We start from the raw sequence: 22,745 nt of genomic DNA, 5'->3' as shown, positions 1-22,745 counted from the left end.
ATTATAATTCAACTTGTAAGCATGGAATAACAGTGAATATAGGCCATATTTTCTACATCTGCCCTATAGAAAATTGATGTTACCCTGGGATTTCCCCCAATAGAGTATATTGCTTCAACTAGTTTCAGAAGAAATCCATACATCTCCCCAAACTGGGAAGATCTGAATTAACACTAGTTGAATTCTGTATTTTATAGAGGTTGTGCTGGAGCCCACTCAAACCCACCAAAGTTAATTGTATCAAAAGTTTAGCGTGAGCCCTTACACCCCAGAAATGCAAGTACTACATATCAGGACTTAATTTATGTTTTGTTGATTTCAAGACTCAAGAAAATGATGGATAAAATCTTAATAATGCATATAAAACTTAAAAATAAGCTTTATGTACATCCTCTGCCACCCCTACTCCCCAAAGCTGGTTGTTAAACATTTACTAACACACTCCCGATGGCTGCTGACATTATTCTACAAGTAAATGACCCTACAGGGTGTGTAGTGCAGAAATGTACTGCTCCTCAACTCCCTCCCCTACCATTCCTTCTCCCTTCCTTCACCCTTGGTCTTTCCTCAATCCAAGTATGGCAGTAACAGCTACTGTTCTCTCTCAGTATGAGCTGTAGAAAAGGAATGAGAATGAAAAATCACTTAAAGGGGAATGTGACTGTTCCCAAGGGATTCTAACTATTTCCCTTGGAAGACCGCCCTGCCCACATGGCCAAGAAGGGAAGATCCCAGGCACCGCTGACAAGGTGATTTTTCACTCTTTCCCTTCTCACATTCAGCTCAATTCTTTTTTCAGTCTCATGGTCCATTATTATATGGCTGCTGAGGCTCTGCCGGGGTATTCAGCCTTAGAGCTGTATGGATATTAAAGGAGCTGGATGATGGTGAGTAGTTCAATTGTGAGCCAGTAGGCACAGTTTGGTATTTTAGTAATGAGGATGGATTTTACAATGGAGGACCCACAAAAGAATGAGTCACTTGGTTCAATGGTACTTTCTGAGTGTGTGATGGTATTTATTTATAATTCTTTTTTAAAAAATTTATTATAATATTTTTGTTTTTTATGCACTTGAAAAATCAGTGCTCTTGTAAGAGTGTAATACACCAGAGATGCTCAGTGCTGTTGTTCATTCTTGTTCTCCAAGAGAACTGATGATGTCAGCAGGGTGATGTCGTAACTAGCCAGTGAAGTGGATTTAAGTGAGGCAGAGCTATGCAGTCACCAGCCTTATTTTCTCCTCCAGAGTCATCAGAATACAGAGACAAGACACAGGTCCAGATAACTGGCAATAGCCCTGGATGCAGTGGGAGACCTTGGCCTTTTCAATTTCAGCCAACATCTTTCCCAGGTCTCAAATTGTCTGAGGCAATGCCCCATTCAGTAATTAAAGGCTAGATAAGAGTTGAGGCAAAAGATAGGTTAGTTTGTCTTCACAAAAGACCCTCAGAGTTTCAGGCCCAAACAGAAACAATTGCTGTTTACAATCATTCTGAGCCATCAAAATCCAAGCAATGAACAAGTGAGGTTGGGCTGGGACCTATTATTGACCAGTCAGTGAGAACTGGAGTGGTTTGGGTTTAAAGGCATAGTCAAATAGTTCCATTTGAATCATAATGAGCTTTATCAAAGCCTGGTTTTTCAGAGCTATATTTCAAGAAATCATGAATGAAAACTACATAGGACAAAAGAGTTAATTGTCCCAGCTTTTTGGGGGGAGAAAAAGAACAATGATAGAAAAAGTAAATAGGGAAGAAAAAAATGTAGCCTGCAAACCCCATGATCCCTTGCAAAGTATAAAGGCCTGGGCCTTTATGTTTCCAACAGAGGTTCCTAAATGATCAGTTTTCTCAGGCCACCTGGGTTGCTCAAAGCTGCTGTCATTCTGCTTTTCAGTAATGATAAAAGTTGATTCTGTTTCCAAAAGTTTGGGTGGCCTAACTCCAGAGTGTTTTTAAAAGTGGTTTTTCTCAACTACTTAGGGCTAAGTAATTAAAATAGCCACCAGGGGGCAATAATACCACAGTGACATTCAAGTAATAACAATCTTCCTGTGTCCAAATCAGTCCTAGGAGGCTAATCTTAGTTCAACCGCCTGCACCCCCCTGCTCTGTTACTTTGGGATTGGCTACTAGGAAATTCATTACACATTTAGCCTAACATAACACAGCAACCAGCCCTCAGATTTTCCAGTATGGAGATGAGTAGAGACTGGGTTGCAAAGCCATGCAGGTTTACATGGGTTTAGGTTTTCCCTTTGTACGTTATCTCCCTCAGGGATGGTTTTATTTTTCTGTCTGCCTACACTGTCTTGCTACAGTCAGGAAAAGAGATGGAGCTGGTGAGGCAGGGTGAGAAGGAAGAGGATAATGAGGACATGATGGAGCGGGAAGATGGCAGGAGAATGAAGGCTGAGTAAGAGAATGCAGACAAGGAGAGGTAGCATCTCTCTCTGAACACTGTACTTGGAGTGGAGAGACCTGGTCTCGAATCCTGACTCTGACAACTACTAGTTGTTGATGGGCAAGTTACTTAGTGTCTCTGAGCCTCAGTTCCCTTGTTTGTAAAATGGAAATAATAATAACTCCAGAACCTACTCTTTATGGGTCCTGTGAGAATTGAGTCAGAGAAGACATATAAAGGGCTTTGCAGACTTTAAAATGTTTTATAAATATCAAATGTCCCATTTCTGAAGGGAAAGCTTATAAATTCTTGATACTTACCACCAGGGACCACTAAGGGATTGGAAAAGGGAATTGTTCTGTCTTTCATCCAGGGTCCAAAAGGTGAAAGTAGGGTTGCTGCTGCTAGGTCTTGTGTGATTCCAGTTGTGCCACCGCCATATTTAAATTATTTCTTTTCTTGAGCTGGGGGTTTCAGAATTTGACTATGATATTCCTATGTGTTTTTCTCATAGGATCTCTTTCAGGTGATGATTGGATGCATTTTTTTCTGTTTCTATTTTCCCTTCTTGTGCTAATGCTTAAGGACAATTTTCTTTAATTATTTCTGAAAGCAGTAAAAAAAGAGAGTTTTATTTTTCCCCTTTGTGCCTCATGAAAATGCATTCATAGCACCACCAGAAAGTGGGCAGAAACATCCCTAAGCTTCTAAAATGACCGGAAATGACCATCAAGAACAATTTTTGTGTACCTCTGTAGTCCCTTTTGCCAAAGAACTTGTTAGAAATTTGTGTTAGAACTTGTGTCATATTAGACATAGAATGTTGAGACCTGGAAAGTCACCTTAGAGGTCATCTAATCCAACCTCCTCATTTTATGGACAAAGAAACTGAGGTTCGTAGGGATGAAGAGACTTGCCTAATAATGTCAGATAACTCATTAGTCAGTTACACTATGCAGTGATTCTTACATAGCATCCTTTTGTACTGAAATTTTGTGGATGGCAGATACTCTGTAGAGCATATGGGGTCAGGTGATGTCTTTTTAAACTAACAGCAACAACAAATGCAGCTTTAGACAGGTAAGTAGGAAAGCAGCTGCTTTTGAGCCTTAGAATCACTTCTGGGAAAATTATGACTGCTTAAACAGCTTCTGGATTGTTTTCAGGGGGTTCCACTATTATCATTTGGTGCAGTTCAAATTGGACTTAACCTCCCCTCTCCTAAGAGTAGTGCTGCTTAGGGGAACACAGTTCAATTTGTCTGATCATCCATACCTGGGTGACAGATGAGTAAAAAGCCTCCCCAAGGTGTTGTGTGCTTGGGATCATAAAGCTCCCAGGCAGAGCCTGCTACTTTCCTGTTTTATAGGAGTAGGTGATCCCGCTCCTCTCGGTTCAGGAATGCTTTCCACTTCTGCCCATCAGAATCACAGCCAGGTTCCTCTTCTGCCCAAGTCACTGTCAGATGTTCAGAAGGCTGCACTCACTCTCTTCTGCCGGTAGGGGGACACATGCACACTCTATCTTCATCACAGCTTTCTCCCTTACTGGGAAAGGAAAAGTGCTGTTTTGGTGCAGCACTACATACGGTATGGGTCCAAATACAGGCTGTATTCTCCAACCCCCCACCTCCCACCAATCTGTCCTACATAATCACTCAGTACAACTGATAACCAGAGCTATTTTTCAGAAAATATGTATGTATAGACATATAGATATACTGTAAATAGAGAATAATATATTGATATGTGTATTCATGTATATGGGAAGCTGGGTGGCACAGTAGATAAACTGCTGGGCCTGCAATCTGGAGGACTCATCTTTCTGAGTTCAAATCCAGCCTCAGACACTATATGACCTTGGATGAGTCACTTCACTCTGTTTGCCTCAGTTTCCTCTTCTGTAAAATGAACTAGAGAAGAAAAAATGGTAAGGCACTCTATTGTCTTTGCCAAGAAAGTCCCAAATGGGGTCGTGAAGAGTCAGATACAACCAAAACTACTGAACAACAATAAATTCATGTATATATAGCATTATATACGCACTTGTATAGATTTGTTTATATATACATACATTTTACATGCATGTGTACATATGTGTGTATGCATGTATTCCTAAAATGAAATATAAACTCCTTTCTTTGGCATTTAAAAGCCCTTCAAAACCTGAGCCCAAACTATCTTTCCAGTCTTATTCCATATTACCCCTCTTCATGCTCCACAGTGTAGTCATTGATAATAATGGTGATAAAAATAGCTAGCTCTTTCAAGTTTTCCTTACAAAGTAGAAGTGCTTTAGGGCAAAATATCATCTCATTTTACCCTCGTGACTACCCTGGGAGGCAGACCTCCTTCCTATTCCTCACACATATGCTTCATTGACCATCTCTGAACCTTTCCATCGGCTAGCCCCCCACCTGGAATGCCCTCCCTCCTCACTGCTTTTGTCTTGAAGACTCAAATCCGAGCATTTCTGTATAGGGCCTATTTTTTCAATTTTATTTATATTTAAATGAACATACATACATACACACATGCACATATATAGACACACAATATGTACATCTCTATGTGCACACATGTACATAGACAAACACATATATACATGTTTCTACACAGATACACATACATGTGTATCTATGAGTACATATATAGTCACACAATGTATACACACTTGTGTCTCCCTATACATAAATATGCACATATACATACATAGACAGCAACAAACACATGCATATATGTCTCTCTGTACATGCACACATGCATGTATACACCCACGCACATGTATAGACACATGATGTATACATACATGTGTGTCTCCCTATACATACATACACATAAATGGACATTAACATATACATGTATACACACACGTGTCTCTCTGTACATACACACATATACGTATGTCTATATACACACATATATAGACACACAATAGATATATGCACACGAGCATCTCCCTATAATCCATCCATCCATCCATATACATAAATGTACATAGACAAACACACATGTACATATACATGTGTCTCTACATACATATACACACATGTGGATATATGTGTGTATGTATACATATGTGTCTTTCTGTACACACATATACCTATAAGAAGCAGTGTGGTATAGTGAGCTGGACTTAGAATAGTCAGAAATACCTGAGTTCAGGTCCTGTCTCTGGCAGTTTGGCTGAGTGACTGAGTGATTCTGGGCTTAGATTCTTAGCTTAACCTCTTAGCGTTAGAGATAACTTCATAAGACTAGATATAAGTTGTAACGAAGAAGCTGACTTCTACTGGTTGAGGAAATTTCCCACCAGGAGCTCCCTATGCTAATGAAATCCTAAGTCCAATCTTTATCCCTATGTACGTCTCCATTATCTCCCCTAATAAAATGTCCGTTGCATAGGGATGTGCGCTGTTGGTTTCACCCTAGTCTTCATATCCCCATCACTGAACATAGTTCCTGGCACTTAGTAGACACTTGATAAATGACTGATTAATTTATGTTATTTTTAAATATGTATATTCACATCTATCTGCCTACTTCTTTTTCAAGGCATCTCATTTTAGTGGAGTGGCTGCTATTTGGGCCAATAAAAGAATGAGTTAACATAAAACATTTCCCCAGACTTTAAAAAAAAGGAAAATTTGTGGGAATGATTATATTCCTTAATAATATGACAAAAGCTGATAACACACATATATAACTGTGATTCTTAAGTGAAGCCAAGGGCATTTAAAACATACCAAAAACAAATAAAAACTCATTAGAAAGACTTCACAATTATTTTATAACAGTAAAAGTGATATTAAATATTCATGAAATGTTGAAATTCTATGTGTTTTAAGAGGGTACTTATAATAATGGAGTCTGCTATTAATCAGACTCTTCCACAAAGCCTTACTCTGGTCTTGTAGCCACAGTAGCCCTGGGTTTCAAAATCATGCTAGATGAGCACAAGTTCCTAGAGTTTCCACTAAAATAGAAGGTAGTCAAGTAGGCCTAGGTTGACAAAGGCTGTCATCTGAGAACCAGCCTAGATAAATTTGAAGAACCCAATAAGAGAAGATTGGGAAGGAATTACTTTGACCACAGAAATTCATGAAGAACGTATTCCCTATATAAAAGCTGCAATCTACATTACTGAAGAGAATACTCACATGGATGAAGTCCCAGATTTTATGATATAGTGAAGAAAGTAACTCATTAGGTAAGGGGCAGAGGGTCAAGTGGACAGACAATAGACAAGGGGCTTGCCTCTGAACCAGGAAAACCTGAATTCAACTCCTGCTTGATACTTACTAGATGGATGACCATTGACAAGTCACTAAACTCCTCATCACCTTCCTCTACCCCAGACAAATTTCTGAGAAGGGTGGTGGTGGTACTATAGGGCAGGTAGGTGGTACAGTGGATAAAGTGCTAGACCTGGATTTCCCAAGTTCAAATCTAGCCTTAGATACTTATTAACTGGGTGACCCTAGGCTAGTAATTTCACTTCCATTTCCTCATCTGTAAAATGGAGATGATAATAGGACCTACCTTTCAAGATTGTTATGAAGATAAAATGAGATATTTGACAAATGCATTGCAAACCTTAAGATACTATATAGATTCTATTATTATTATCATTTTATTGACAGATTTTTCCATCTGCATTGGCCAAAGAAGTTTCCACACTGGGGAGTTCTCTGTCCTCATGGAATTGCAGGTTCAGACTCTTCCATCACTAAATATAAATCAAGTTAAAAAGAATCTTGCCTTTAACGGAAAGAAAAAGTTAGAAGTCAGAAGCTGTAAGTTTTTCCCAATGCCATTTCAGGAAATGTTTTGATCTTAGAAGGGGTGTATTGACACATGTATTGACTCCTGAAGATAGATGAATGAAGTTCAGATAACTATAATGGATGCAACCAGAATATTTTCCTGGATTTTAAGATCTGTGACCATAACACACATAATATAAGGCAGTTGATAGGCTGAAATGGCGTCCCTCTTATCCTCATCTCTTATTTAATAGCATCCCAAAGTGGAAGTAAAAGGAAAGCAAAAATACCAATTACAAAGAACACCAGGAGACTCAATTTAAAAACCAATGTTGCAGAGCAGTTGTGCTCTTTGTGGAATTACCTTTGTGGAATGTGCCTTTGCACAAGGCATACATGCATAAGTCAGATGTTCCCATATTCCAGCTGATGACCCAGCAGTTGTACCAAAGATTCCTGCACTGTGGAAAATTTGGAAGAGTTTATTGCTATAGGATTTCATTTGTATTGAAATGAGCTAACGAGGCCTTGGAGTTTCCCAACTCATGGACTCATCCCCCCTAATTCCTTTTCTACATCTACCTTCCTCTCGCCATCGCCAATCCAATTCCCCAAACACCAGCACCTCCACACTGTATTGACTGTGTTGGTGGTAGAGTGTTCTAATGATAAGGGTAATTCATTTAGCCCTGACCATTTTCTCCTCTCCCCTACTCCCCCACAACGCATATCCTCCATAACTGAGGGAAACTGGGAAAGGTATGAAAGCATGGCCACCAAAACTACCCACATCCCAGAAACAACCAGGAAGACCAGATCTTTATCCTGCTTTGCCTTTGCTTATAAATGCCAAGCGGTTGCAAGACATCCTAATATAGTGTTATTGGGATTGCAGTTTTTAGAAGGTTGCCAAAGAATGAGATCGGTTTGAAAGGGAAGTCCATATTATGAGTCCTGATCAGTAAAAGCACTCCAGAACTCTGGCCATAAACCAGGTATTATTATCCTCCAGGGTTATGAGAAAAGTCACAGCCATATCTAGTCCCATGAAAGAATTTCTCAGGGATATGCTTGTTCACATCTTGGCAGAAACCATGTCTCCCTCAACCCAGACTTTATCTTACAAAGCCTCTTCTGTTTCTGATTTATTAATAAACTGCAGACCCTCCTTCAGAGTTCTTGGCATCCTTGACAGGCTTTATTCCAATGTTCTTGGTTGTTATCATTAATTAGCTAATATCCAGCTGTAAGATGGGTCCAGTATTAACCTCCTTTTGCAAGTAGAAGAGCTGAAACAGAAAGATTTAGACTGAGCTGCTTACCCTCCTCATGCTATTCTCCTGGCCTGGAATGTCCTTTTGACTTCTCACACCCTAGCCCAATCCCCTCGATCCTCCAATTCCTATGTTCTCCGTGAAGCCTTAGTGCACTGTTCTGGTCTTCGCTGATCTCTCCCTTGCTCCTTCCCCATCCCATGTACCCTTTTCTTTGATCCTGGAGGCAGCAGGAAGTCACTGGAATTTATTCACAGGTGACATGGTCAGATATATACATTTTAGAAAAATTGGTTTGGTGGCATTGTGAGGGATGGATTGGAAAGGAGAAAAACTCCAGTCATTAATGCGGGAGATTTAATTTCTATTGACCCAGTGAGCTTAAAGAGCCTTTCAGTTTCCCAGCTCATTGACCCATCCCGCTTCAATTCCTTTCCCACCTCCAACTTGTCTATTAAGTGATTTAGTCCTCTATTACATGTCTTTGAAAAGTTATAGATCTTTAATGTGGAATTCAAAAACCCAAGTGACAGTGTTCGATAGATGGTACAGTTGAAAGGGCATTGGATTTGGAGTCAGAAAACCTGAGTTCAAATCCCCTAATCCTGAAAAAGTCACTTACCTTTAGTTTCTGTAAAATTAGAAGGTTGAACTATGTAGTCTCAAGTGTTCCTTCCAGCTCTAAATTTGTGATGCTAAGATTTTATGAATGAGAAATACCAAAGATATAGATCACCTAGAATTCTTATGTCTTTATATCATGAACACTTTCTATTTTAAAAAAAGACTTATTAGGTGCTAGATAGGGAGAGTACAAAATGGCATAAACAATTTTAATAGACTATATTTTAAGAGATAGGAAGGAACTTGTATTTATTTGCAAGTTATCCCTGAATCAGTTTTCTATATACAGCCTGCCTATCAACTTTTCAGAGCTGAGATCATAATTACTAAAAAGCAAAAAGAAAGAATAAAGATGAAAAAAATATGGTGTTCAGCTAAGACAATTCAGTTCTGAATTATTTAGATAAAACAAATGGCTACCAAAAATGGGAAATGGACAACAGAAATGACACCAACACCAATCATAATAATGTTAAAAAGGTTTAGTCAGTTTAAATTAATTGCCACATCAAGGAGACCAAGAGAGTATATAACATACCTAAAGGAGCTAACATCTGATTATTTGCCAGATGGAGAGGGATCTCTGTCAAAGGCAATACTGGGCTAGACATGGATTTAATTATCATTTCTATTGAAGCAATTCTCAGATCTATATAATTTTTTGCACTTAATAGTATTTTATTTTTTTCCAATTACATGTAAAGATAATTTTCAACATTTATTTTTGTAAAATTTTGAGTTCCAGATTTTCTGCATCCATCCCTTCCCTCCTCCCTCCCAAGCAATGTGATACAGGTTATACATGTACAATCATGTTAAACATATTTCCATACTAGTAATGTTGTGAAAGATGAATCAGAACAGAAGAAACAGAACAAAAACAATGAGAAAGAAAAAGCAAAAAATAAACAAAAGACAAAATAGTGTGCTTTGGTCTATATTCAGACTCCATAGTTCTTTCTCTGGGTATGGATAGCATTTTCCATCACAAGACTTTTGTAATTGTCTTGGATCATTGTATTGCTGAGAAGAGCTAAGTATCCGTTGATCATCACATCAGATCTATATTTTTAATGTTAGTCTTTTTTGAACTCTTTTGCTGGACATTTCAAACTGGATGTTCCATAGACATCTCAAACTTAAGTTCAAAAATGAACTTGTTAGCTTTCATTCTAAATCCTCTAAATTTCCCTGTTTCTGTCAAAGGCATTATCATCTTTTCTGTCTATGGGTATACAACCTCAGTGGCATCCACAACCCCTCATTCTCACTTCCCCTGTACGTCCAATAAGTTACCAAATATTGCTGTTTCTATCTCCATAACATCCTTCCTATCTGATATTCTCTCTTCTCTACTCACACACACACAACACCTTAGTTCAAGCCCTTATCAAATCTTGCATGAACTATTATAATATTTTCATAATTGATCTCTCTCTTTAAAGTTCCTCCCCTTTATATTCCATCCTTCACAAATCACCAAAACAATTTTTCTAAAATATATATCTGACCATGTCAATGTCAGATGTCAGTAACCTCTAGTGACTCCTTATTGCCACAAGGACCAAATAAAATTCCTTCTTTGGCATTTAAAACCTTTCATAACTCATCTCTCCAATCTAACTATTACTCACCTCTACTCAAATGCACTGTAGTTCAGTCAGTCTGGCCCTCTCACTGTTCCTCATACACGCCATGTATCTCCCACCTTGGTGCCCTTGCATTGACTGTCTCCCACGCAAGGCAAGGACTTTCTCCTCATCTCTATTTCTCTTATTTCTGCTTCTTTCAAGACTCATCTCAAACACGATCTTCTACATAGGACCTTTCCTGTTGTCTCCCAGCTGGCAGTCCATCCCCCCAATTTTCTATTAAAAAAACTAATTTGAGCATACATACACATGCATACCTATACATATATCTGCTATGCCCCCCCCATATATATATATATATATATATATATATGTATCTGTTGCCTCTTCTGGGTCCTTCAGAATATGGATTAGGTTCACTATTGTTCTTGTATTCCAGCATCTAACACCCTACCTGGCACATTTCAGGGACTTAATAAATGCTTGTTAATTGATTGGTTGTGTATAAACCCATTTGCAAAATCTTACAAAGGAGGATAATGGCCAATTATAAGCAGTATTGTCTCATAAATCCCAGAGAAGCAGTGGAGGTGAACAACTAACTTAAAGAAAGCTTGGCAAGACATACAAACTAAACAAAGTCATCCCAAGGGTGTGTAAGGATGAAAATATGAATCCATAAAAACATGGATCACCATGAGAAGACAGAAAAAATGTAAAAATTATAACAAACTATTTTCTCCTATAAGGACATGGTAATAGTAGCTAGCATTTACATAGCCCTTTAACTTTACAAAGCACTCTACATCTCTTACATGCAAGGTAGGCATGTAAGTATCTCCATTTTACTGGTGAACAAACTAAGGTAGATAAAGGTTAAGTGACTGGCCAAGGTCATACAGCTAGTAAGAGTCAGAGGCTGAATTTGAACTCAGGTCTTCTTGATTCTAAGTTCACTGATATTATAGCTGCCTGTAGAAACCATTACACTTGGACTCTAGCATCATGGGATGCCAGAGATGTGTCTACAGAAGAGGTAGATGTGGCATGAAAGCAATAAAGATGGGGAGAGCAGCTGGATTGAACTAAGGAGATCCATGCAGGAGGTAATGCAATTATGAGAGTGTTGAAGGGCCAATGTAAAGGGAATCAAAAGGAGAAGAAAATACCAAAGGAATGGAAAATAAATTTTGGATTTTATTAAGACCAAAGAATGGCAACTGATAATCACTGATCTCTATCATACTTGCTCATCTATGCTAAATAATGATGAGAGTCATCTGTGCACAAATCCAGGGCACCCTCAGTGAGAGTCTTGGTAGGCAGGCTCTGGCAATCAACATTTTGCAGTGGATTACATTTTTACCATTTCACAGCTAAAAGATGGAGAGACGGTGAGATCTTACTCTGCTTATTGCTTTTTGATTATTTAAAAAAATTCAGTTTGTCAGAGAAAATTGCCACCTTGAAGGCTCCTTTCCAACAAGTGATCTCATTTCAGCTTCCCTAGAACACATGATAGAAGTAACTAAGTTTGGTACGTTCTGATCGCAAACATCAGTAGAAGTTTAAAACAGGGAGATGTTTGTTTCAATGTTTTCACCGTAGCAGAGTTCAAGTTTAAGAGGGATACTCTGTGGATGTCAAGATCCTTCATATGCTCCTATTTTTGGATAACATGGGGCTGAGTGTAACAAGCCAAGCCCCAGAATATTTCAGAGTTCTTCTAGAAGAGATCTACAATCACCCAAGAAAATACGGTTTGACTGTCCACAAAGGAAAGGTCCAATGGATGAAGAATGTCTTTTGCATAGATGGCAACATGCAGAGAGTTTGTCCATCGGGATGTATATCTGAGACAGTGTCACCATTATTATTGTTTGCCCTTTGTTTTGTTTTTGGAGGCCATGGGGGTTAAGTGACTTGTCTAGGGTCACACAGCTAGTAAGTGTCTGAGGCCAGATTTGGACTCAGTTCCTCCTGACTCCAGGGCTGGTGCTCTATCTATATTGTACCACCTAGCTGCCCCCCTTGCCCTTTGTTTTTTAAGAGGACCAATGACATCACAGGGTGATGTCTTGACTTGTGAGTTAAGTGGATTTGAGGCAGAGCTGTGCAAAGTCATCAGCCTTACCCTGTGTTTCAGAGTCACTGAAGTCCAATGGCAAGACAAATGCCAAGAGGACAATGGCTCAAGATGCAGTGGATGGCCTTGGTGTCTTTGATGTGGGACCAGCTAAGCACTCCCCAGCCCCTGCTTCACGGCCATTGGAACATCCAAAGACAGAAACATAGGAGTCCTTGTCTTTAAGCATCTTTCAGCCTATGAGGGAGAGATAATATGTAAAAAGTGCAATTCAAAGCAAAGTGTATAAAAGGTGAGATGAGGCAGTGTGGCACATTTTTCAGAGAGAGAAACCCTAGGAGTCAGGAAGACCTGGATTCAATATTTCATTGAATATGAAATAAATAAATACTAAATATCATTGGTTTTCTTGACAAAGATACCGGAGAGGTTTGCCATTTCTTTCCCCAGCTCATTTTACAGATGGGGAAACTGAGGCAAACAGTTAACCTCACTTAATTCCATAGGATTGTAAGCTCCTTGAGAGAAAGGTCTGTCTTTTGCCTCTCTTTTGTTGTATTCCCAGTGCTCAGCACAGTGCCTGGCACAGACAGCGTAGATGGACAATGTCAGGTCCAAAGATGAACAGACAAACAGGCTGAATTTCTTTGGGAAATTGCAGAGCTCCGTTAATGACCCCATGCTTCTCATGGAAGCATAGGCCCTTCTTTTCAATACTTGCATTCTACAAATGTTGCTGTATGACAGTGAATAATCTCAGAAGAACTTAAATATCCCAGAGGACAATAGAAAGGCTCATGGTGAGCAATCTGAGATGTAACTAAAGAAGAACAGGAAAAAAAAAAGATGTCATTAAGGAAAAGTAGGATAGGGAGCAAAGATGGTCTGGTCATCTGGCAAGGGCAAGGGATGACAGGAGAGTACTTCATTGGCATTCTCAAGTTACCAGGTCAAAGGAAGGCAGGCCTCTGAAATACTGGCCAAACTCATTGGTTCTTCATCCATGTCATTTCCATTAATCCTAGTTGTTCCCCAAGATTTTATCCTGGACCCTCTTATCCTCTCCCTCTATGCTATTTCAGTTGGTGATTGATCTCAGCTTTCATGGATAGGTTTGTTTATTTATTCTCTTGAGCTCACTGATCAAGGCAGGGGAGCTGGAATACTCCTTGCTCCCCATCACCACTTCCAAGTTCTCTTCCTTCCTCCATCACTCATGAACTTCTCTTTCTTTGTGGCTCATGCTATGCATTATCTACCACCCAATTAAGATCCTGGTAACTATTGTTAACCGGTCCCAGATCATTCCCCTTCCTTCTTCAACCAGTTCAGTACCACGCTTACAATTTTTCTCTCCTCCCCAGTTCCTGTCTTCATACTTCAAGAAGCAAATTGACTCTCCCTCAAACATCTTAACCACTCATTTCCTTAACCTATTCACTTCCCATCAACCTTTCCTCCATTTGACTTCAGCCACACACAAAGATAGTCATTCTTTTAAGCTTGCCATCATCCATGAATATACCACCTCTATGTTCAAGAATTCTGATAAATCCTCTAATCTGATCACAATCTGTTGACTTTTCACCTCTCCCTCTTCTTTTCCTTGTAAAACCCTACTCTATTTGCATCATGATCTTCAATCCCTTTACCCTTCAATTCTTTCCCAGGCCATTTTCCCTATACTAGCCACACTCTTCTCTTTTCCCCACCTTGACCCTTTGGTGAATCAACTTAACCCTACACTGTCTTCTTCTCTTGAATCCCTTGCCCTCTTATCATATCACCAATTATGCTTAGCTCAGCCTCAGTCGTGCATCACCCCCACTCTTTGCTACCTACCCACATGATACTGAACAAAGGTGAAGAAAAATCACATGACCATTCTGACTGGATCTGTTGCAAATTTATGTTACACAACTCAGCTGGACTCTCACTGCTACTAAGCAGTCCTACTATACCTCCCTTATCAACTCACTATCCCACTCTCCACAATGTCTCTTCCCAACTTTTTCATCCCTTCCTAAACCTCCAATGGCTCTCTCCTCCCCCTACTGTCTCAGCTAAGAACTGCCTCGTATTTCACAGAAAAAAAAATTGAGGCCATTGGCCATGATTTCTATTTCCCTCTTCCTCTTCTCCTATCACTCAGGTGCCTTCTACCGTTATCTCCTCCTTCATCCTGTCTCACATGACAAAGTGGCTTTACTTCTTACCAAGTCTAACTCACTCCTCATTCAAGAAATCTCATTCCAACCCATCTCCTCCAACAGATTGCTGTGCTATCCACGCTTTTCCATTTATCTTCAGTTTCTCTCTGTCTGTTGGATCATTCCCTACTGCCTACAAACATGCCCATGTCTCCTACATCCTGAAAAAAACCCCTCACTTGATTTTTCTATCTTTGCTAATTATTGTCCTATAACTCTTCTTCCTTTTTTTTTTTTTGGCTAAACTTGAAAAGACCATCTATTATGGATGCTTCTCCATTCTCTCCTTTCATTCTTTTTAACACCTTACAATCTGACTTTTGACCTTGTCATTCTACTGAAACTTCTCTCTCTAAAGTTATTAATGATCTTTTAGTGGGAAAATTCAATCTTCCCTCACTTGGAAAGAAACTTCCAGACTGATAAAAATCATGTGTCTCTTTGACTATCACCTCACCTTAACATGACTCCCTAAAGCACCAATCCATAGCATTTGTAGCCTCAACCTACTACAAGTGCTCACTCTTTGACTTCATAGCTTCAGGAGGAGTGTCCTGTGGTGGTAGATTATGACCCTAAAATACTCCAACTCTTCAGGGGTTTAAGACTCCTTAGAACAGAATAGAAGACCATTTATTTTTTTTTGAAAACCTACTCATCATGTCTCAAGAAACAATGAATTTTTATAAAATTTCACTTTGGGGGAGGAGCAATTTACAAAGATAATCCACTAGAGTAAAATATTATTCTCCAAAAGGAATATCTACACCAGTGGAAGTCCGTGGTTTCTTTTGAAATTCTCACACAATCACACTTATTGAGTTAAAAAAACAGGTAAGTATTTCCATTGCTTTGTGAAATTAATTTCCTTCTCATTTGATGTATTATCCATTAATTCAATTAAATCTTTAAAAAACTAATTACTGTTTTGCACATTGACATCAATAAGCAACCAAGTGGCACAGTAGATAGAGTACTGGATTTGAAATGAGGAAGACTCACCTTTATGAGTTAAAATTCAGCCTCAGATACTTAGTAGATATGTGACCCTGGGCAAGTCATTAAACCCTGTTTGCCCTAGTTCCTCTTCTGTAAAATGAGCTGGGAGGAAAAGGATCTTTACCAGGAAAACCCCAAAATGGGACCATAAAGAGTCGAATATGATTGAACAACAACATATTGCTGTCAATAGTCTAGAGAAATTTTTAAAAGTCGTTTTCATTTTGCATGAAAGGGTGTTGTGATGCACTGTTAATACTCTTATTCTTTTTGAATTACTGCTGTGTTTTTTTTTTTCATCTTGAACACTTACAGTTGCATGGTTTGGTGATAATGAGACCGGAGTTAGACCAAAATAGTTTTACATCAGGAAAGTTATGAGTGGTATTTCCCAAAAAGGAGACACGTTAGTTCACAAATACACAGATGTTTGGCAGATAACAAATAGGACCATATATGAGCAATGAAAATCATAACTACACTGGAGATAAAAATAGTGGAAATGGCAGTAAAAGATGATGTAACAGACAAGACATGACAATGCAAGCAATTTGTGGATGAACAGCAAACAACTTACTTATCAACAGATGGGCTGTATTCTCATCAACTAATGCCAACCCCCCAATTCCATCTCTGGTTGCAAGCAATCAGCCTAGTCAATAAGAACCAGTAGCAGGGAAACTCTGACACTGCTGATCTGATTTTGATCTGACCGCTCGTCTTAAAAATCACAGTTGGAGCTAGTCATTATAGACTAAAAGGTGTGACTTTGTAGGTGGAAGGTAAGACACCCAAGCAAGGTATGACACCCAAGCAAGGTACATCCTCATACTCATCTTGGAATTCTCTTTCACACTGTCTTCTTACCCAACCATCACTTTAGGTGGAATGAATTATCATCAGTCCCAGGATGGCAGCCTTTCTAACTTGGTGTAGGTCTTACCTGGTAGACTTTTTGCTCAGCTGGTTTACTTTGAAAGTCCAATAGTATTGTGTAATGGAAAGAACATTGGATTCTGAGTCAAAAGTCTTGGATTTGAATCCCCAATCCATTCCTTATTAGCTGCATGACCTTGAATAAGTCCTATCACTTCATCGGACCTCTTAGGGTAAAATTAGGGGACTGGACTGTAAGTGCTCTGAGGTTTCTCCTAGCTCGAAAGTTCTGAGATCCTATGAATCGGGACTCTAGACTAAACTCTCTTGTCAAATGGTCTAACTAGGGGTGAGGAACCTGCGACCTCAAGGCCACTTGTGACTCTCTAGGTCCTCAAGTGTAGCTCTTTGACAGAATCCAGTTCTGTGAAGTTTGGATTCAGTTCTAAGACTGCACTTGATAACCTGATGGGCCACATGTGGCCTCGAGGCCACAGGTTCCTCACCTCTGGTTCTAAATGTATTTTCCCCACACCCTCTCATACTTCTGAGGGTTTTCAATCCCAAGGGACAAACACCAAAGGAAGAAAGAGGTCTCCTTAAAGAAGGGTGAAAGTTATACATGCCTAGCTTATTCACTAATGCTGACAACGCAATCATTAATTTTATTGGATTTTTTTTTTAAATCAATCTTTTCTCTGCACTAATGTAGATGTCACCTGTACATGGCCCTGAGTTGTGTGTAGGTTTATAGCATCTGAGAATTGAAAGGGACCTCAAAAGCCATCTAATCCAATCATTACCTGAGTATGAATTTCCTTCTTCTAGACAAGTCTGACCAGTAACTCAGGTCAGTTCGGTGATTCATTCAGGCTTAAGATTAGATTGCAATGAAATACTCACGAGCCCTCCGCAGTCAATAAAAGCAACTTTACTTAAAATGTGATTGAAAAAATACAATTCATATAAGCTCTATCCTCACATTTGCCAGTGGGCCACATTTAGGTCAGATAGTTATTAAGGAAAGACAATGGGAATTCTGCTAAAACTTCTGATATCATCTCACCATAGCCTAGGGGCTTTTTATGCCTCGGGTATCAAGAAAACCAAATCAATGATGATGCAGAGAACAGCCTCCCCAGCCTTTTAAAAGGAAACTAGGCCAGCCTACACAAAACAGGTGGTCCTCCTACCCAATCCTTTATACCACCCATCATCCAGCCTCCATGTAAAGCCCTCTGATGGTGAAGAACAGTGGGAGGCAGTGTGGTCCAGTGGGAAGACCTTCGTTCAGGGATAACAGACCTTGGGCTCAAAACATGCTTATTCCACTTCCTACTTGGTTAACCTTGGGCAAGTCACTTAAACACTGAACTTCTCTTCTTCCTCAGGAAAATAAAAAGAGTGGCATCAGGTGACTTCTTACTTCTCTTCCAGCTTGAAATTTCCAATTCTATTAACTTCCAAATCCCTAAGGCAACTCATTCCGTTTTTGTACAGTTCTGTTAGTATGGTTTTCTTTATATCAAGCTGCTATGCATATGAATGTTGGAACAGTTAAGTAGACAGCTAAATGGATAATAATAATAACAAGTATCTAGTACTTATCTAGTGCTTTAAGGTTTGTGAAGAGTTTTACAGACATCATCTCACTGGATCTTCACATTTACCCTGGGAGGTAGATGTCATTATAATACCTGTTTTTACAAAACTCAAGTTCAGAAAAGATTGGTGACTTATACAAGGTAACACAACTAGTAAGTGTCCAAGGTGGGATTTGAACTCAGGTCCTATGGAGTCTAGGTCCAGCAGATTATTCACTGTGTTACTTCACTGCTTCCAAGAAGATACACATATCTGTATAACTGGATAGGAACACATCTAGGACATGTTCATAGGTCTTGGGCAGCTAGGTGGCACAATGGATAGGGTGCTGAGTCTGAACTCAGGAAGACTCAGCCTGGTAAATTCAAATCTGGCCTGAGACTCTTACTAGCTTTGTGACCCTGGGCAAGTCACTTAACCCTGTTCGCCTCCATTTCCTCTTCTGTAAAGCAAAGTGGAGAAGGAAATGACAAACCACTCCAGTATCTTTGCCAAGAAAACCCCAAATGGGGTTTTGACTGAAAAATAACTGAACAACATATGGGCCTTAGCCCAATACAATGCATGGGGAGAAAATTTGGAACCCAAAATTTTGTGAAAATGAATGTTGAAAGTTAAATAAATAAATTTTTAAAAAATCTATTTTCTCTCATTCTCATCCCCCACCCAATTTAAAAAAATAACATTTCTTATAACAAATGGGTATAGTCGGGCAAAACAAATTTCGCTAATGCTTGTACACAAAAATATTTGTCTCATTCTGCACCCCAAAATAATCACTTCCTTGTCATGGATAGCATCTTTCATCATCAGTTCTCTAGAATCATGAACGGTCATCAGATTGATCGCAGCGTAGAGTTTTCAATGCTGGCTTTACAGTGTTGTTACATGAAGTGTTCTCCTGGTTCTTTTCATTTCATTCTTCATTAGTTTAAAAAAGTCCTAAAAACTGTTTATTTTCACAATATTAATGTTATAATATAAATTACTCTTTTGATTCTCTTCTCTCTGCCTATACTGGGTTTTTTAAAAATTTAAGTACAGGTGAGGGAGGTGTGGCTCGATAATGTTCTATATGAAAAAGATTTAGGGGCTTGTTCTGGGGTTTTTTAATAGATGATTAGATCATGCTAAATGAAGAACAATCAAAGAAAATGAGGGTGTTTAGCCTGAAGAAGAAAAAATGGTAACCAGGGTGTAGGGGGGCAGGGACAAGATGTTTTCAAATATTTGAAGGGCTATCACATGGAAGAGTAATTAAATTTGTTCCACTTGATCCCAAAGAGGAGAACTATAAGGAGAGAAGTCTAGATTTGTTGCAAGGAATACCTTCCTAACAATTATCGGTATTCAAAAGTGGCATGGGTTGACCCTCACATGGAGCCTTCCAGCAAATGCTGGCTGACCATCTGATTGGGGACATTGCAGAAGGGATTGCCCTTTTGGTATGGGTCAAATGAGATGGTCCCTAAAGTCCTTTCCAAATATGAAATTCTATGATTCTGTCACCCTGTCCTATTTATTTCTGTATTCTCCCCCGTGACTAATGCATTGCATATAGCAAATTATTACTATTATTATCTGAGACTGGGTCTCCCTACCTTGTCCATGTTGGAAATGCAGTGGTCACTCAAAGGTCTAATCCCAATACTGACAAACACAGAAGATTTGGACTGCTCCATTTATTAAATGGACAGATTTATCCCTCATTTCCCTGGAAATGCCCCACTTCTTAGGGCTCATGATTTTGGTAATGGATTTACTTTAGCCCTACTACAATTCAGAACTCTCAGATTCAAGAAATCAACCAGCCTCAGTCTCCTTAAAGCAGGGACTACAGACATGTACCACCATGTCTGGCTCACACAGAAGATTATTGATAAATACTTGTGGGTTGAATGAATGAATCAGCTTTTCAGACTTTTTCAGGCTTTGCTGCTTTGATAACATGAAGACTGTTTCAGGACTAGCTCTTGTTGGCTCCTCACTTTCCAAATGAAAAAATTACAGATTACTTACTTTGAGAGACTCAATAAAATTAAAGGGATTGTTAAGCTAATGGTCCATGTCAAACCTAGGTCTGTTAAAATTGAACTGTGGGCTCTGTGAGAATGAGTTCTTGACAGCTCCTGATGGGTCTTGTTGGAGAAGAAAGAGGAAAAACAGGAGGGAGGAAGAGATCAATAGTATGGGCTGAAGCTAGCACATCTGCTAGGCCAAATAGAGAATATTTACTCATTTATTCTTCATGGAAGACACTCTTAGGGACCAAAAGAAACTGGTCCTGATTCTTCATGGAAGCAACTTCTTAATTACTTCCTGAATGCTTTCAACTATCTGATGGCCTTTATGAATAAATCTAAACAATACTCAACCTTCATATAGCTTTTTAAGTTTTACAAATATTGCTCCATTTATTTCTCATGATAATCCTGGAATGTAGGTGCCATTATTACCCCCATTTTATAGATGAGGAAACTGAGGCAGGCAATGGATAAATGACTTGCTGAGATTGATTTATCACAGCTAATAAGTGTCTGAGACTGGATTTGAATTCAGGTAAGTCTTTCTGACACTGTGCCACCTCAGTGCCAAATAGACTTTTTATTTTTGAAGTCAGTACGACCAAGACACAATCAGGGTATCTATAGAACTACTGATTGGGCTGGGCCTATAATGTTCCAAGATCATAGGATTCAGATTTATAAAAGACCTTAGAGATCACTTAGTCCAACCCTCTCATTTTACAGAGTAGGAAACTGATACCCTAGGAGGTGAAGGAATTTGCCCCAGGTTGTATAGACAGTACTTTGCAGAAATTCGATTTGAATTCAGGTCTCCTGATTCCATAAGCATCACTCTTGACATTGTGCCATCCTCATGGTGGAGGAGAATGAAAGTAAAAACATCCATCACTTGTCCAATGGGATACCACCAATCTGAACCTATGTCACAAAGGATCTCTAGGGGACCATCTCTAGGGGACCCCCCCTACTTTTTAGTAGGACATTGAAAAAAAGCAGTTGGTGACATAATCTCATTGCAGAGATTGGTTTATCTGAATGAGCTCATCATATGAGGAAAGACCACTAAAACTACTGAGGTTGCTAGGTAGCACCATAGTGCACAGAGAGCTGGGCCTGGAGTCAGGAAGACTCATCTCCCTGAGTTCAAATCTGGCCCCAGACACTTACTAGCTGTGTGACCCTGGGCAAATCACATAATGGTACCTGCCTCCTAGTAGTTGATATTTGAATTAAATGGTAAGGTGGGGATTCACAATGAGAGTAGAGAAAGATGATACAACTCTTGACTGAAGTAGACTAATATGCATGGCTATTACAGATCTCATTCTGTGAGGAAAAGTTATATTGAGATTGAGGCTCAGAGAATTTATTCAAGCATACATGGAATCTCTTAGATATTATGTTCACAGCATATATTCTTCTCCATAGAAAGTTGATTATCTCTATGGACTAATAGTAATCTCTACAATAATAATAATCTCCATAGAAATGAAGGTAATTCATCTTCATCCTTAGCCAGGTACAGTCTAGAAATATTTCCTTATGATTAGGGTATGAGGTCTATTGAAGGAATAGGTTTCCACTGCCAATTCCTCCTCTATAGAGGAAGAGCACGCATTTCTTAACTAAATGGAGAGTCAGATTAAAGAATTAATGGAAAGAGACAAATAGAAAATCTTTACTAAAGACTGACCCCCCCACGCCAAAACACCAAGCATTCTATTTGCCCCTATCACCAATCTGCCCTCTCTTCTATCATCTCTCCCTTCCCTTGTCACCATTTTCTCTTTTGTCCTGTAGGGTCAGATAACTTTCTATACCCCATTATCTGTATTTCTTATTTCCTAGTAGCAAGAACAGTACTTGACAGTTGTTCCTAAAGCTTTGAGTTCTAACTTCTCTTCATCCCTCCCTCCCCACCCATTCCCTTTGGGAAGGCAAGCAATTCAATATAGGCCATATCTGTGTAGTTTTGCAAATGACTTCCATAATAGTCATGTTGTATAAGACTAACTATATTTCCCTCCATCCTATCCTGCCCCCCGTTGCTTCTATTCTCTCTTTGGATCCTGTCCCTCCCCAAGAGTGTTGACTTCAAATTGCTCCCTCCTCCCTTTGCCCTCCCTTCCATCATCCCCCCCACCCTGCTTAACCCCTTCTCCCCCACTTTCCTGTATTGTAAGATAGGTTTTCATACCAAAATGAGTGTGCATTTTATTCCTTCCTTTAGTCGAATGTGATGAGAGTAAACTTCATGTTTTTCTCTCACCTCCCCTCTTTTTC

At 39.3% G+C, this 22,745-nt stretch overlaps 1 long non-coding RNA gene across 7 annotated transcripts in view; it reads left to right on the top strand.

Annotated features, from left to right (window-relative positions):
- The window catches only part of LOC140500876 (uncharacterized), a 177,531-nt gene that overhangs the window by 23,896 nt on the left and 130,890 nt on the right, over positions 1 to 22,745 (top strand). For all 7 annotated transcript variants that reach the window (XR_011965923.1, XR_011965924.1, XR_011965925.1 and 4 more), the window contains exon 2: positions 7,047 to 7,199. This is a non-coding gene — a long non-coding RNA (uncharacterized lncRNA). The remainder of the gene's footprint in view (positions 1 to 7,046; positions 7,200 to 22,745) is intronic.

Source organism: Notamacropus eugenii, chromosome 4, assembly GCF_028372415.1.
Source record: "Notamacropus eugenii isolate mMacEug1 chromosome 4, mMacEug1.pri_v2, whole genome shotgun sequence".
NCBI classification, from domain to species: Eukaryota; Metazoa; Chordata; class Mammalia; order Diprotodontia; family Macropodidae; genus Notamacropus; species Notamacropus eugenii.
The sequence above is the reverse complement of the archived record's forward strand: the minus strand, read 5'-3'. Positions and strand labels throughout refer to the sequence as shown.